This window comes from Lycium barbarum, unplaced genomic scaffold, assembly GCF_019175385.1.
Source record: "Lycium barbarum isolate Lr01 unplaced genomic scaffold, ASM1917538v2 unchr_scaffold_04, whole genome shotgun sequence".
NCBI lineage: Eukaryota > Viridiplantae > Streptophyta > Magnoliopsida > Solanales > Solanaceae > Lycium > Lycium barbarum.
Window position 1 is genome coordinate 646,249 of NW_026843401.1, and position 13,402 is coordinate 659,650.

At 37.3% G+C, this 13,402-nt stretch overlaps 16 non-coding genes and 1 pseudogene across 16 annotated transcripts; 7 read left to right on the forward strand and 10 right to left on the reverse strand.

The window, feature by feature from the left end:
• The first annotated feature begins 492 nt into the window (after window positions 1-492).
• LOC132625506 (5S ribosomal RNA) lies at window positions 493-612 on the forward strand. The gene has a single exon (XR_009576846.1). It is a non-coding gene; the product is annotated as a 5S ribosomal RNA (ribosomal RNA).
• A 1,233-nt stretch (window positions 613-1,845) lies between these two features.
• Window positions 1,846-1,964, forward strand: LOC132625497 (5S ribosomal RNA). The gene has a single exon (XR_009576837.1). It is a non-coding gene; the product is annotated as a 5S ribosomal RNA (ribosomal RNA).
• Window positions 1,965-3,201: 1,237 nt separating this feature from the next.
• Window positions 3,202-3,320, forward strand: LOC132625559 (5S ribosomal RNA). The gene has a single exon (XR_009576898.1). It is a non-coding gene; the product is annotated as a 5S ribosomal RNA (ribosomal RNA).
• Window positions 3,321-4,555: 1,235 nt separating this feature from the next.
• On the forward strand, window positions 4,556-4,674 carry LOC132625499 (5S ribosomal RNA). The gene has a single exon (XR_009576839.1). It is a non-coding gene; the product is annotated as a 5S ribosomal RNA (ribosomal RNA).
• Window positions 4,675-5,845: 1,171 nt separating this feature from the next.
• On the forward strand, window positions 5,846-5,964 carry LOC132625535 (5S ribosomal RNA). The gene has a single exon (XR_009576874.1). It is a non-coding gene; the product is annotated as a 5S ribosomal RNA (ribosomal RNA).
• A 134-nt stretch (window positions 5,965-6,098) lies between these two features.
• On the forward strand, window positions 6,099-6,218 carry LOC132625550 (5S ribosomal RNA). The gene has a single exon (XR_009576890.1). It is a non-coding gene; the product is annotated as a 5S ribosomal RNA (ribosomal RNA).
• Window positions 6,219-6,352: 134 nt separating this feature from the next.
• On the forward strand, window positions 6,353-6,471 carry LOC132625520 (5S ribosomal RNA). The gene has a single exon (XR_009576859.1). It is a non-coding gene; the product is annotated as a 5S ribosomal RNA (ribosomal RNA).
• Window positions 6,472-6,480: 9 nt separating this feature from the next.
• Window positions 6,481-6,602, reverse strand: LOC132625511 (5S ribosomal RNA; annotated as a pseudogene).
• Window positions 6,603-6,736: 134 nt separating this feature from the next.
• On the reverse strand, window positions 6,737-6,855 carry LOC132625549 (5S ribosomal RNA). The gene has a single exon (XR_009576889.1). It is a non-coding gene; the product is annotated as a 5S ribosomal RNA (ribosomal RNA).
• A 133-nt stretch (window positions 6,856-6,988) lies between these two features.
• On the reverse strand, window positions 6,989-7,107 carry LOC132625523 (5S ribosomal RNA). Its single transcript, XR_009576862.1, has one exon. It is a non-coding gene; the product is annotated as a 5S ribosomal RNA (ribosomal RNA).
• A 1,177-nt stretch (window positions 7,108-8,284) lies between these two features.
• Window positions 8,285-8,403, reverse strand: LOC132625525 (5S ribosomal RNA). Its single transcript, XR_009576864.1, has one exon. It is a non-coding gene; the product is annotated as a 5S ribosomal RNA (ribosomal RNA).
• A 134-nt stretch (window positions 8,404-8,537) lies between these two features.
• Window positions 8,538-8,657, reverse strand: LOC132625492 (5S ribosomal RNA). The gene has a single exon (XR_009576833.1). It is a non-coding gene; the product is annotated as a 5S ribosomal RNA (ribosomal RNA).
• Window positions 8,658-8,791: 134 nt separating this feature from the next.
• On the reverse strand, window positions 8,792-8,910 carry LOC132625515 (5S ribosomal RNA). Its single transcript, XR_009576855.1, has one exon. It is a non-coding gene; the product is annotated as a 5S ribosomal RNA (ribosomal RNA).
• A 1,179-nt stretch (window positions 8,911-10,089) lies between these two features.
• LOC132625504 (5S ribosomal RNA) lies at window positions 10,090-10,208 on the reverse strand. Its single transcript, XR_009576844.1, has one exon. It is a non-coding gene; the product is annotated as a 5S ribosomal RNA (ribosomal RNA).
• A 134-nt stretch (window positions 10,209-10,342) lies between these two features.
• LOC132625503 (5S ribosomal RNA) lies at window positions 10,343-10,460 on the reverse strand. Its single transcript, XR_009576843.1, has one exon. It is a non-coding gene; the product is annotated as a 5S ribosomal RNA (ribosomal RNA).
• Window positions 10,461-11,641: 1,181 nt separating this feature from the next.
• Window positions 11,642-11,760, reverse strand: LOC132625544 (5S ribosomal RNA). Its single transcript, XR_009576884.1, has one exon. It is a non-coding gene; the product is annotated as a 5S ribosomal RNA (ribosomal RNA).
• Window positions 11,761-12,945: 1,185 nt separating this feature from the next.
• On the reverse strand, window positions 12,946-13,064 carry LOC132625540 (5S ribosomal RNA). Its single transcript, XR_009576879.1, has one exon. It is a non-coding gene; the product is annotated as a 5S ribosomal RNA (ribosomal RNA).
• Window positions 13,065-13,402: the final 338 nt, after the last annotated feature.

Consider the following 13,402-nt stretch of genomic DNA (forward strand, 5'->3'; position numbering starts at 1 on the left):
TATGGAAAAATTGTGAAAAAAAAGAGACCCAGAATTACGCAGCAAAGGTTAGACTTTTCAATTGACTTATCATAAAGTCGTTTGCAATGATATTACTATCAATTATGAATAATATTTAATTAATACTAAAAGATAAGAGAGTTTATATAAAGACCAAAAGTTTATGATTATGATATAAAATCTGAATACTGAGGGAAAGGTTGTAGTGGGAAGGATCATTCAATAGGTTTTATGTGGTGCAAATTTGAATTAATTGACGACACTTTCACAAGAAATTTATCCAAATAAAACTACAAAGTAGTACTAGGATGGGTGACCTCCCTGGGAAGTCCTCGTGTTGCATCCCTCCTTTTGTCGCTTTTAATTATATATTATTTTGCAAAAATAACGCCCGGGCCGAGATGTGAAAAGGACAGGCTTTAGTTAAGCGTGGGCGTAGAGCGGGGGGGGGGGGGGGAAGGGCTTAATAGAATTTAGAGCGCTAGGAATGACGGATGCGATCATACCAGCACTAACGCACCGGATCCCATCAGAACTCTCGAAGTTAAGCGTGCTTCGGCGAGAGTAGTACTAGGTGTGGTGACCCCCTGGGAAGTCCTCGTGTTGCATCCCTCCTTTTGTCGCTTTTAATTATATATTTTTTATCACTAGAATTTTACTAAATATGAATGAAAATTGTGCACCAATTTGGAGGAAAATTGAAATTGAATGGGATAACAAGTGTTTTTTCAAAATTGGCTCGGCCAAACCGCCTTGCGGCAGTTTGGGCGGCTAGATCTCGCAAAAATACGCAAAATCAAAAAACAAATCGCGTAAATCGGACGTGCGAGCTCAAAGTTATGACCGTTTAAAGTTTCACCAATTTACAACTACTTTTTTCCCTATACTCATTATTTGATAATTTTATCTTATCAATTTATATAACTACTAAAGGTCATGCCACATCAAACTTCACTGATAATCGAGCACTTTTGTTTTGAATCATGCCTTGTCTTGGTTGGGTGCATGGTGCATGTTTTAAGAATATATCTTACTTTAAAAAGATCGCAACATATTCGAAATAAAGTTAAGCATTAAAAAATAACACACTTAAATCTAAACCCTAATAATAAAAAACTTTAAGCTAATGACAACTGGTCTTCAAACAAAAATGGACTTCGAGCACTTTTCAACCACTAAAACAACGACCCGAAGTTTTGCTTATCCTTGATGTATTGAGCCTACCTTATTAATCACACAAAAATAAGTTGGATTCTATATAAAATATTGAAGTTCCGAAGTCTCGAAGCATGATTAATCAATGGCGGAAGTATGGAAAAATTGTGAAAAAAAAGAGACCCAGAATTACGCAGCAAAGGTTAGACTTTTCAATTGACTTATCATAAAGTCGTTTGCAATGATATTACTATCAATTATGAATAATATTTAATTAATACTAAAACATAAGAGAGTTTATATAAAGACCAAAAGTTTATGATTATGATATAAAATCTGAATACTGAGGGAAAGGTTGTAGTGGGAAGGATCATTCAATAGGTTTTATGTGGTGCAAATTTGAATTAATTGACGACACTTTCACAAGAAATTTATCCAAATAAAACTACAAAGTAGTACTAGGATGGGTGACCCCCTGGGAAGTCCTCGTGTTGCATCCCTCCTTTTGTCGCTTTTAATTATATATTATTTTGCAAAAATAACGCCCAGGCCGAGATGTGAAAAGGACAGGCTTTAGTTAAGCGTGGGCGTAGAGCTGGGGGGGGGGGGGGCTTTAGCTTAAGCGTGGGCGTAGAGCTGGGGGGGGGGGGGGGGGAAGGGCTTAATAAAATTTAGAGCGCTAGGAATGACGGATGCGATCATACCAGCACTAACGCACCGGATCCCATCAGAACTCTGAAGTTAAGCGTGCTTCGGCGAGAGTAGTACTAGGTGTGGTGACCCCCTGGGAAGTCCTCGTGTTGCATCTTGTCGCTTTTAATTATATATTTTTTATCACTAGAATTTTACTAAATATGAATGAAAATTGTGCACCAATTTGGAGGAAAATTGAAATTGAATAGGATAACAAGTGTTTTTTCAAATATTGGCTCGGCCAAACCGCCTTGCGGCAGTTTGGGCGGCTAGATCTCGCAAAAATACACAAAATCAAAAAATAAATCGCGTAAATCGAACATGCGAGCTCAAAGTTATGACCGTTTAAAGTTTCACCAATTTACAACTACTTTTTTCCCTATACTCATTATTTGATAATTTTATCTTATCAATTTATATAACTACTAAAGGTCATGCCACATCAAACTTCACTGATAATCGAGCACTTTTGTTTTGAATCATGCCTTGTCTTGGTTGGGTGCATGGTGCATGTTTTAAGAATATATCTTACTTTAAAAAGATCGCAACATATTCGAAATAAAGTTAAGCATTAAAAAATAACACACTTAAATCTAAACCCTAATAATAAAAAACTATAAGCTAATGACAACTGGTCTTCAAACAAAAATGGACTTCGAGCACTTTTCAACCACTAAAACAACGACCCGAAGTTTTGCTTATCCTTGATGTATTGAGCCTATCTTATTAATCACACAAAAATAAGTTGGATTCTATATAAAATATTGAAGTTCCGAAGTCTCGAAGCATGATTAATCAATGGCGGAAGTATGGAAAAATTGTGAAAAAAAAGAGACCCAGAATTACGCAGCAAAGGTTAGACTTTTCAATTGACTTATCATAAAGTCGTTTGCAATGATATTACTATCAATTATGAATAATATTTAATTAATACTAAAACATAAGAGAGTTTATATAAAGACCAAAAGTTTATGATTATGATATAAAATGTGAATACTGAGGGAAAGGTTGTAGTGAGAAGGATCATTCAATAGGTTTTATCTGGTGCAAATTTGAATTAATTGACGACACTTTCACAAGAAATTTATCCAAATAAAACTACAAAGTAGTACTAGGATGGGTGACCCCCTGGGAAGTCCTCGTGTTACATCCCTCCTTTTGTCGCTTTTAATTATATATTATTTTGCAAAAATAACGCCCGGGCCGAGATGTGAAAAGGACAGGCTTTAGTTAAGCGTGGGTAAGCTAACGCCCGGGCCGAGATGTGAAAAGGACAGGCTTTAGTTAAGCGTGGGCGTAGAGCTGGGGGGGGGGGGGGAAGGGCTTAATAGAATTTAGAGCGCTAGGAATGACGGATGCGATCATACCAGCACTAACGCACCGGATCCCATCAGAACTCTGAAGTTAAGCGTGCTTCGGCGAGAGTAGTACTAGGTGTGGTGACCCCCTGGGAAGTCCTCGTGTTGCATCCCTCATTTTGTCGCTTTTAATTATATATTTTTTATCACTAGAATTTTACTAAATATGAATGAAAATTGTGCACCAATTTGGAGGAAAATTGAAATTGAATGGGATAACAAGTGTTTTTTCAACAATTGGCTCGGCCAAACTGCCATGCGGCAGTTTGGGCGGCTAGATCTCGCAAAAATACGCAAAATCAAAAAACAAATCGCGTAAATCGGACGTGCAAGCTCAAAGTTATGACCGTTTAAAGTTTCACCAATTTACAACTACTTTTTTCCCTATACTCATTATTTGATAATTTTATCTTATCAATTTATATAACTACTAAAGGTCATTCCACATCAAACTTCACTGATAATCGAGCACTTTTGTTTTGAATCATGCCTTGTCTTGGTTGGGTGCATGGTGCATGTTTTAAGAATATATCTTACTTTTAAAAGATCGCAACATATTCGAAATAAAGTTAAGCATTAAAAACTAACACACTTAAATCTAAACCCTAATAATAAAATACTTTAAGCTAATGACAACAGGTCTTCAAACAAAAATGGACTTCGAGCACTTTTCAACCACTAAAACAACGACCCGAAGTTTTTCTTATCGTTGATGTATTGAGCCTACCTTATTAATCACACAGAAATAAGTTGGATTCTATATAAAATATTGAAGTTCCGAAGTCTCGAAGCATGATTAATCAATGGCGGAAGTATGGAAAAATTATGAAAAAAAGAGACCCAGAATTACGCAGCAAAGGTAAGACTTTTCAATTGACTTATCATAAAGTCATTTGCAATGATATTACTATCAATTATGAATAATATTTAATTAATACTAAAACATAAGAGAGTTTATATAAAGACCAAAACGTTTATGATTATGATATAAAATCTGAATACTGAGGGAAAGGTTGTAGTGGGAAGGATCATTCAATAGGTTTTATATGGTGCAAATTTGAATTAATTGACGACACTTTCACAAGAAATTTATCCAAATAAAACTACAAAGTAGTACTAGGATGGGTGACCCCCTGGGAAGTCCTCGTGTTGCATCCCTCCTTTTGTCGCTTTTAATTATATATTATTTTGCAAAAATAACGCCCGGGCCGAGATGTGAAAAGGACAGGCTATTTAAGGAATAACGCCCGGGCCGAGATGTGAAAAGGACAGGCTTTAGTTAAGCGTGGGCGTAGAGCGGGGGGGGGGGGGGGGAAGGGCTTAATAGAATTTAGAGCGCTAGGAATGACGGATGCGATCATACCAGCACTAACGCACCGGATCCCATCAGAACTCTGAAGTTAAGCGTGCTTCGGCGAGAGTAGTACTAGGTGTGGTGACCCCCTGGGAAGTCCTCGTGTTGCATCTTGACGCTTTTAATTATATATTTTTTATCACTAGAATTTTACCAAATATGAATGAAAATTGTGCACCAATTTGGAGGAAAATTGAAATTGAATAGGATAACAAGTGTTTTTTCAAAAATTGGCTCGGCCAAACCGCCTTGCGGCAGTTTGGGCGGCTAGATCTCGCAAAAATACGCAAAATCAAAAAATAAATCGCGTAAATCGGACATGCGAGCTCAAAGTTATGACCGTTTCAAGTTTCACCAATTTACAACTACTTTTTTCCCTATACTCATTATTTGATAATTTTATCTTATCAATTTATATAACTACTAAAGGTCATGCCACATCAAACTTCACTGATAATCGAGCACTTTTGTTTTGAATCATGCCTTGTCTTGGTTGGGTGCATGGTGCATGTTTTAAGAATATATCTTACTTTAAAAAGATCGCAACATATTCGAAATAAAGTTAAGCATTAAAAAATAACACACTTAAATCTAAACCCTAATAATAAAATACTTTAAGCTAATGACAACAGGTCTTCAAACAAAAATGGACTTCGAGCACTTTTCAACCACTAAAACAATGACCCGAAGTTTTGCTTATCCTTGATGTATTGAGCCTACCTTATTAATCACACAGAAATAAGTTGGATTCTATATAAAATATTGAAGTTCTGAAGTCTCGAAGCATGATTAATCAATGACGGAAGTATGGAAAAATTGTGAAAAAAAAAGTCACCCAGAATTACGCAGTAAAGGTTAGACTTTTCAATTGACTTATCATAAAGTCGTTTGCAATAATATTACTATCAATTATGAATAATATTTAATTAATACTAAAAGATAAGAGAGTTTATATCAAGACCAAAAGTTTATGATTATGATATAAAACTGAATACTGAGGGAAAGGTTGTAGTGGGAAGGATCATTCAATAGGTTTTATGTGGGGAAAATTTGAATTATTTGACGACATTTTTACAAGAAATTTATACAAATAAAACTACAAAGTAGTACTAGGATGGATGACCTCCTGGAAGTCCTCGTGTTGCATCCCTCTTTTTGTCGCTTTTAATTATATATTATTTTGCAAAAATAACGCCCGGGCCGAGATGTGAAAAGGACAGGCTTTTAGTTAAGCGTGGACGCGGGGAGGAAAGGGCTTAATAGAATTTACAACACTAGGAATGACGGATGCGATCATACCAGCACTAACGCACCGGATCCCATCAGAACTCCGAAGTTAAGCGTGCTTGGTCGAGAGTAGTACTAGGATGGGTGAACCCCTAGGAAGTCCTCGTGTTGCATCCCTCCTTTTGTCGCTTTTAATTATATATTTTTTGCAAAAATAACTTTCGGGCCGAGATGTGAAAAGGACAAGCTTTTAGTTAAGCGTGGGCGCAGGGAGGAAAGGGCTTAATAGAATTTAGAGCGCTAGGAATGACGGATGCGATCATACCAGCACTAGCGCACCGGATCTCATCAAAACTCCGAAGTTTAAGCGTGCTTGGGCGAGAATAGTACTAGGATGGGTGACCCCCTGGGAAGTCCTCGTGTTGCATCCCTCCTTTTGTCGCTTTTAATTATATATTTTTTGCAAACATAACGTTCGGGCCGAGATGTGAAAAGGACAGGTTTTTAGTTAAGCGTGGACGCAGGGAGGAAAGGGCTTAACAGAATTTAGAGCGCTAGGAATGACGGATGCGATCATACCAGCACAAACGCACCGGATCCCATCAGAACTCCGTAGTTAAGCGTGCTTGGGCGAGAGTAGTATTAGGATGGGTGACCCCCTGGGAAGTCCTCGTGTTGCATCCCTCCTTTTGTCGCTTTTAATTATATATTTTTTTCCTAGGGGGTCACCCATCCTAGTACTACTCTCGCCCAAGCACGCTTAACTTCGGAGTTCTGATGGGATCCGGTGCGTTAGTGCTGGTATGATCGCATCCGTCATTCCTAGCGCTCTAAATTCTATTAAGCCCTTTCTTCCCTGCGCCCACGCTTAACTAAAATCCTGTCCTTTTCACATCACGGCCCGGACGTTATTTTTGCAAAAAATATATAATTAAAAGAGACAAAAGGAGGAATGCAACACGAGGACTTCCCAGGGGGTCACCCATCCTACTACTACTCTCGCCCAAGCACGCTTAACTTCGAAGTTCTGATGAGATCCGGTGCACTAGTGCTGGTATGATCGAATCCGTCATTCCTAGCGCTCTAAATTCTATCAAGCCCTTTCCTCCCTGCGCCCACGCTTAACTAAAAGCCTGTCCTTTTCACATCTCGGCCCGGAAGTTATTTTTGCAAAAATATATAATTAAAAGCGACAAACGGAGGGATGCAACACGAGGACTTCCCAGGGGGTCACCCATCCTAGTACTACTCTCGACCAAGCACGCTTAACTTCGGAGTTCTGATAGGATCCGGTGCGTTAGTGCTGGTATGATCGCATCCGTCATTCCTAGTGCTCTAAATTCGATTAAGCCCTTTCCTCCCCGCGCCCGCGCTTAACTAAAAGCCTGTCCTTTTCACATCTCGGCCCGAGCGTTATTTTGGCAAAATAATATATAATTAAAAGCGACAAAAGGAGGGATGCAACACGAGGACTTCCTAGGGGGTCACCCATCCTAGTACTACTTTGTAGTTTTATTTGGATAAATTTCTTGTGAAAGTGTCGTCAATTAATTCAAATTTGCAACACATAAAACCTATTGAATGATCCTTCCCACTTCAACCTTTCCCTCAGTATTCAGATTTTATATCATAATCATAAACTTTTGGTCTTTATATAAACTCTCTTATCTTTTAGTATTAATTAAATATTATTCATAATTGATAGTAATATCATTGCAAACGACTTTATGATAAGTCAATTGAAAAGTCTAACCTTTACTGCGTAATTCTGGGTGTCTTTTTTTTCACAATTTTTCCATACTTCCGCCATTTATTAATCATGCTTCGAGACTTCGGAACTTCAATATTTTATATAGAATCCAACTTATTTTTGTGTGATTAATAAGGTAGGCTCAATACATCAAGGATAAGCAAAACTTCGGGTCGTTGTTTTAGTGGTTGAAAAGTGCTCGAAGTCCATTTTTGTTTGAAGACCAGTTGTCATTAGCTTAAAGTTTTTTATTATTACGGTTTAGATTTAAGTGTGTTATTTTTTAATGCTTAACTTTATTTCGAATATGTTGCGATCTTTTTAAAGTAAGATATATTCTTAAAACATGCACCATGCACCCAACCAAGACAAGGCATGATTCAAAACAAAAGTGCTCGATTATCAGTGAAGTTTGATGTGGCATGACCTTTAGTAGTTATATAACTTGATAAGATAAAATTATCAAATAATGTGTATAGGGAAAAAAGTAGTTGTAAATTGGTGAAACTTTAAACAGTCTTTAATTTGCGCTCGCACGTCCGATTTACGCAATTTTTTTTTATTTTGCGTATTTTTGCGAGATCTAGCTGCCCAAACTGCCGCAAGGCGGTTTGGCCGAGCCAATTTTTGAAAAAACACTTGTTAAACCATTCAATTTTAATTCTCCTCCAAATTGGTGCACAATTTTCATTCATATTTAGTAAAGTTCTAGTGATAAAAAATATATAATTAAAAGCGACAAAATGGGGGATGCAACACGATGACTTCCCAGGGGGTCACCCATCCTAGTACTACTCTCGCCCAAGCACGCTTTACTTCGGAGTTCTGATGGGATCCGGTGTGTTAGTGCTGGTATGATCGCATCCGTCATTCCTAGCGCTCTAAATTCTATTAAGCCATTTCCTCCCCGCGCCCACGCTTAACTAAAAGCCTGTCCTTTTCACATCTCGGCCCGGACGTTATTTTTGCAAAAAATATATAATTAAAAGCGACAAAAGGAGGGATGCAACACGAGGACTTCCCAGGGGGTCACCCATCCTAGTACTACTCTCGCCCAAGCACGCTTAAACTTCGGAGTTGTGATGAGATCCGGTGCGCTAGTGCTGGTATAATCGCATCCGTCATTCCTAGCGCTCTAAATTCTATTAAGCCCTTTCATCTCCGCGCCTACGCTTAACTAAAAGCCTGTCCTTTTCACATCTCGGCCCGGACGTTATTTTTGCAAAAAATATATAATTAAAAGCGACAAAAGGAGGGATGCAACACGAGGACTTCCGAGGGGGTCACCCATCCTAGTACTACTCTCGCCCAGGCACGCTTAACTTCGGAGTTCTGATGGGATCCGGTGCGTTAGTGCTGGTATGATCGCATCCGCCATTCCTAGCGCTCTAAATTCTATTAAGCCCTTTCCTCCCCGTGTCCACGCTTAACTAAATGCCTCTCCTTTTCAAATCTCGGCCCGGGCGTTATTTTTGCAAAATAATATATAATTAAAAGCGACAAAAGGAGGGATGCAACACGAGGACTTCCCAGGAGGTCACCCATCCTAGTACTACTTTGTAGTTTTATTTGTATAAATTTCTTGTGAAAGTGTCGTCAATTAATTCAAATTTTCCCCACATAAAACCTATTGAATGATCCTTCCCACTACAACCTTTCCCTCAGTATTCAGTTTTATATCATAATCATAAACTTTTGGTCTTTATATAAACTCTCTTATCTTTTAGTATTAATAAAATATTATTCATAATTGATAGTAATATTATTGCAAACGACTTTATGATAAGTCAATTGAAAAGTCTAACCTTTACTGCGGAATTCTGGGTGACTTTTTTTTTCACAATTTTTCCATACTTCCGCCATTGATTTATCATGTTTCGAGACTTCGGAATTTCAATATTTTATATAGAATCCAACTTATTTCTGTGTGATTAATAAGGTAGGCTCAATACATCAAGGATAAGCAAAACTTCGGGTCGTTGTTTTAGTGGTTGAAAAGTGCTCGAAGTCCATTTTTGTTTGAAGACCTGTTGTCATTATCTTAAAGTATTTTATTATTAGGGTTTAGATTTAAGTGTGTTATTTTTTAATGCTTTACTTTATTTCGAATATGTTGCGATCTTTTAAAAGTAAGATATATTCTTAAAACATGCACCATGCACCCAACCAAGACAAGGCATGATTCAAAACAAAAGTGCTCGATTATCAGTGAAGTTTGATGTGGCATGACCTTTAGTAGTTATATAAATTGATAAGATAAAATTATCAAATAATGAGTATAGGGAAAAAAGTAGTTGTAAATTGGTGAAACTTTAAACGGTCATAACTTTGAGCTCGCACGTCCGATTTATGCGATTGTTTTTTTGATTTTGCGTATTTTTGCGAGATCTAGCCGCCCAAACTGCCGCAAGGCGGTTTGGCCAAGCCAATTTTTGAAAAAACACTTGTTATCCCATTCAATTTCAATTTTCCTCCAAATGGGTGCACAATTTTCATTCATATTTAGTAAAATTCTAGTGATAAAAAATATATAATTAAAAGCGACAAAATGAGGGATGCAACACGAGTAATTCCCAGGGGGTCACCACACCTAGTACTACTCTCGCCGAAGCACGCTTAACTTCGAAGTTCTGATGGGATCTGGTGCGTTAGTGCTGGTATGATCGCATCCGTCATTCCTAGCGCTCTAAATTCTGTTAAGCCCTTTCCTCCCTGCGCCCACGCTTAACTAAAATCCTGTCCTTTTCACATCACGGCCCGGACGTTATTTTTGCAAAAAATATATAATTAAAAGCGACAAAAGGAGGGATGCAACACGAGGACTTCCCAGGGGGTCACCCATCCTAGTACTACTCTCGCCCAAGCACGCTTAACTTCGGAGTTCTGATGAGATCTGGTGCGCTAGTTTTGTATGATCGCATCCGTCATTCCTAGCGCTCTAAATTCTATTAAGCCCTTTCCTCCCTGCGCCCACGCTTAACTAAAATCCTGTCCTTTTCACATCACGGCCCGGGCATTATTTTTGCAAAATAATATTTAATTGAAAGCGATAAAAGGAGGGATGCAACACGAGGACTTCCCAAGGGGTCACCCATCCTAGTACTACTTTGTAGTTTTATTTGGATAAATTTCTTGTGAAAGTGTCGTCAATTAATTCAAATTTGCACCACATAAAACCTATTCAATGATCCTTCCCACTACAACCTTTCCCTCAGTATTCAGATTTTATATCATAATCATAAACTTTTGGTCTTTATATAATCTCTCTTATATTTTAGTATTAATTAAATATTATTCAAAATTGATAGTAATATCATTGTAAACGACTTTATGATAAGTCAATTGAAAAGTCTAACCTTTGCTGCGTAATTATGGGTCTCTTTTTTTTTCACAATTTTTCCATACTTCCGCCATTGATTAATCGTGCTTCGAGACATCGGAACTTCAATATTTTATATAGAATCCAAATTATTTTTGTGTGATTAATATGGTAGGCTCAATATATCAAGGATATGCAAAACTTCGGGTCGTTGTTTTAGAGGTTGAAAAGTGCTCGAAGTCCATTTTTGTTTGAAGACCAGTTGTCATTAGCTTAAAGTTTTTTATTATTAGGGTTTAGATTTAAGAGTGTTATTTTTTAATGCTTAACTTTATTTCGAATATGTTGCGATCTTTTTAAAGTAAGATATATTATTAAAACATGCAACATGCACCCAACCTAGACAACGCATGAGTCAAAACAAAAGTGCTCGATTATAAGTGATGTTTGATGTGGCATGACCTTTGGTAGTTATATAAATTGATAAGATAAAATTATCAAATAATGAGTATATGGAAAAAAGTAGTTATAAATTGGTGAAACTTTAAATGGTCATAACTTTGCGCTCGCACGTCCGATTTACGCGATTTTTTTTTTTGATTTTGCGTATTTTTGCGAGATCTAGCCGGCCAAACTGCCGCAATGCGGTTTGGCCATGCCGATTTTTGAAAAAACACCTGTTATCCCATTCAATTTCAATTTTGCTCCAAATTGGAGCACAATTTTCATTCATCTTTAGTTAAATTCTAGTGATAAAAAATATATAATTAAAAGAGACAAACGGAGGGATGCAATACGAGGACTTCACAGGGGGTCACCCATCCTAGTACTACTCTCGCCCAAGCACGCTTAATTTCGGAGATTTGATGGGATCTGATACGTTAGTGCTGGTATGATCGCATCCGTCATTCCTAGCGCTCCAAATTCTATTAAGCCCTTTCCTCCCCGCGCCCACGCTTAACTAAAAGCCTGTCCTTTTCACATCTCGGCCCGGGCGTTATTTTTGCAAAATAATATTTAATTAAAAGCGATAAAAGGAGGGATGTAACACGAGGACTTCCCAAGGGGTCACCCATCCTAGTACTACTTTGTAGTTTTATTTGGATAAATTTCTTGTGAAAGTGTCGTCAATTAATTCAAATTTGCACCACATAAAACCTATTCAATGATCCTTCCCACTACAACCTTTCCCTCAGTATTCAGATTTTATATCATAATCATAAACTTTTGGTCTTTATATAATCTCTCTTATATTTTAGTATTAATTAAATATTATTCAAAATTGATTGTAATATCATTGCAAACGACTTTATGATAAGTCAATTGAAAAGTCTAACCTTTGCTGCGTAATTCTGGGTCTCTTTTTTTTTCATAATTTTTCCATACTTCCGCCATTGATTAATCGTGCTTCGAGACATCGGAACTTCAATATTTTATATAGAATCCAAATTATTTTTGTGTGATTAATATGGTAGGCTCGATATATCAAGGATATGCAAAACTTCGGGTCGTTGTTTTAGAGGTTGAAAAGTGCTCGAAGTCCATTTTTGTTTGAAGACCAGTTGTCATTAGCTTAAAGTTTTTTATTATTAGGGTTTAGATTTAAGAGTGTTATTTTTTAATGCTTAACTTTATTTCGAATATGTTGAGATCTTTTTAAAGTAAGATATATTATTAAAACATGCACCATGCACCCAACCAAGACAACGAATGAGTCAAAACAAAAGTGCTCGATTATGAGTGATGTTTGATGTGGCATGACCTTTAGTAGTTATATAAATTGATAAGATAAAATTATCAAATAATGAGTATATGGAAAAACGTAGTTATAAATTGGTGAAACTTTAAACGGTCATAACTTTGCGCTCGCACGTCCGATTTACGCATATTGTTTTTTTTTTTTATTTTGCGTATTTTTGCGAGATCTAGCCGGCCAAACTGCCGCAATACGGTTTGGCCAAACCGATTTTTGAAAAAACACCTGTTATCCCATTCAATTTCAATTTTGCTCCAAATTGGAGCACAATTTTCATTCATCTTTAGTAAAATTCTAGTGATAAAAAATATATAATTAAAAGAGACAAACGGAGGGATGCAATACGAGGACTTCCCAGGGGGTCACCCATCCTAGTACTACTCTCGCCCAAGCACGCTTAATTTCCGAGATCTGATTGGATCTGATACGTTAGTGCTGGTATGATCGCATCCGTCATTCCTAGCGCTCTAAATTCTATTAAGCCCTTTCCTCCCCGCGCCCACACTTAACTAAAAGCCTGTCCTTTTCACATCTCGGCCCGGGCGTTATTTTTGCAAAATAATATTTAATTAAAAGCGATAAAAGGAGGGATGCAACACGAGGACTTCCCAAGGGGTCACCCATCCTAGTACTACTTTGTAGTTTTATTTGGATAAATTTCTTGTGAAAGTGTCGTCAATTAATTCAAATTTGCACCACGTAAAACCTATTCAATGATCCTTCCCACTACAACCTTTCCCTCAGTATTCAGATTTTATATCATAATCATAAACTTTTGGTCTTTATATAA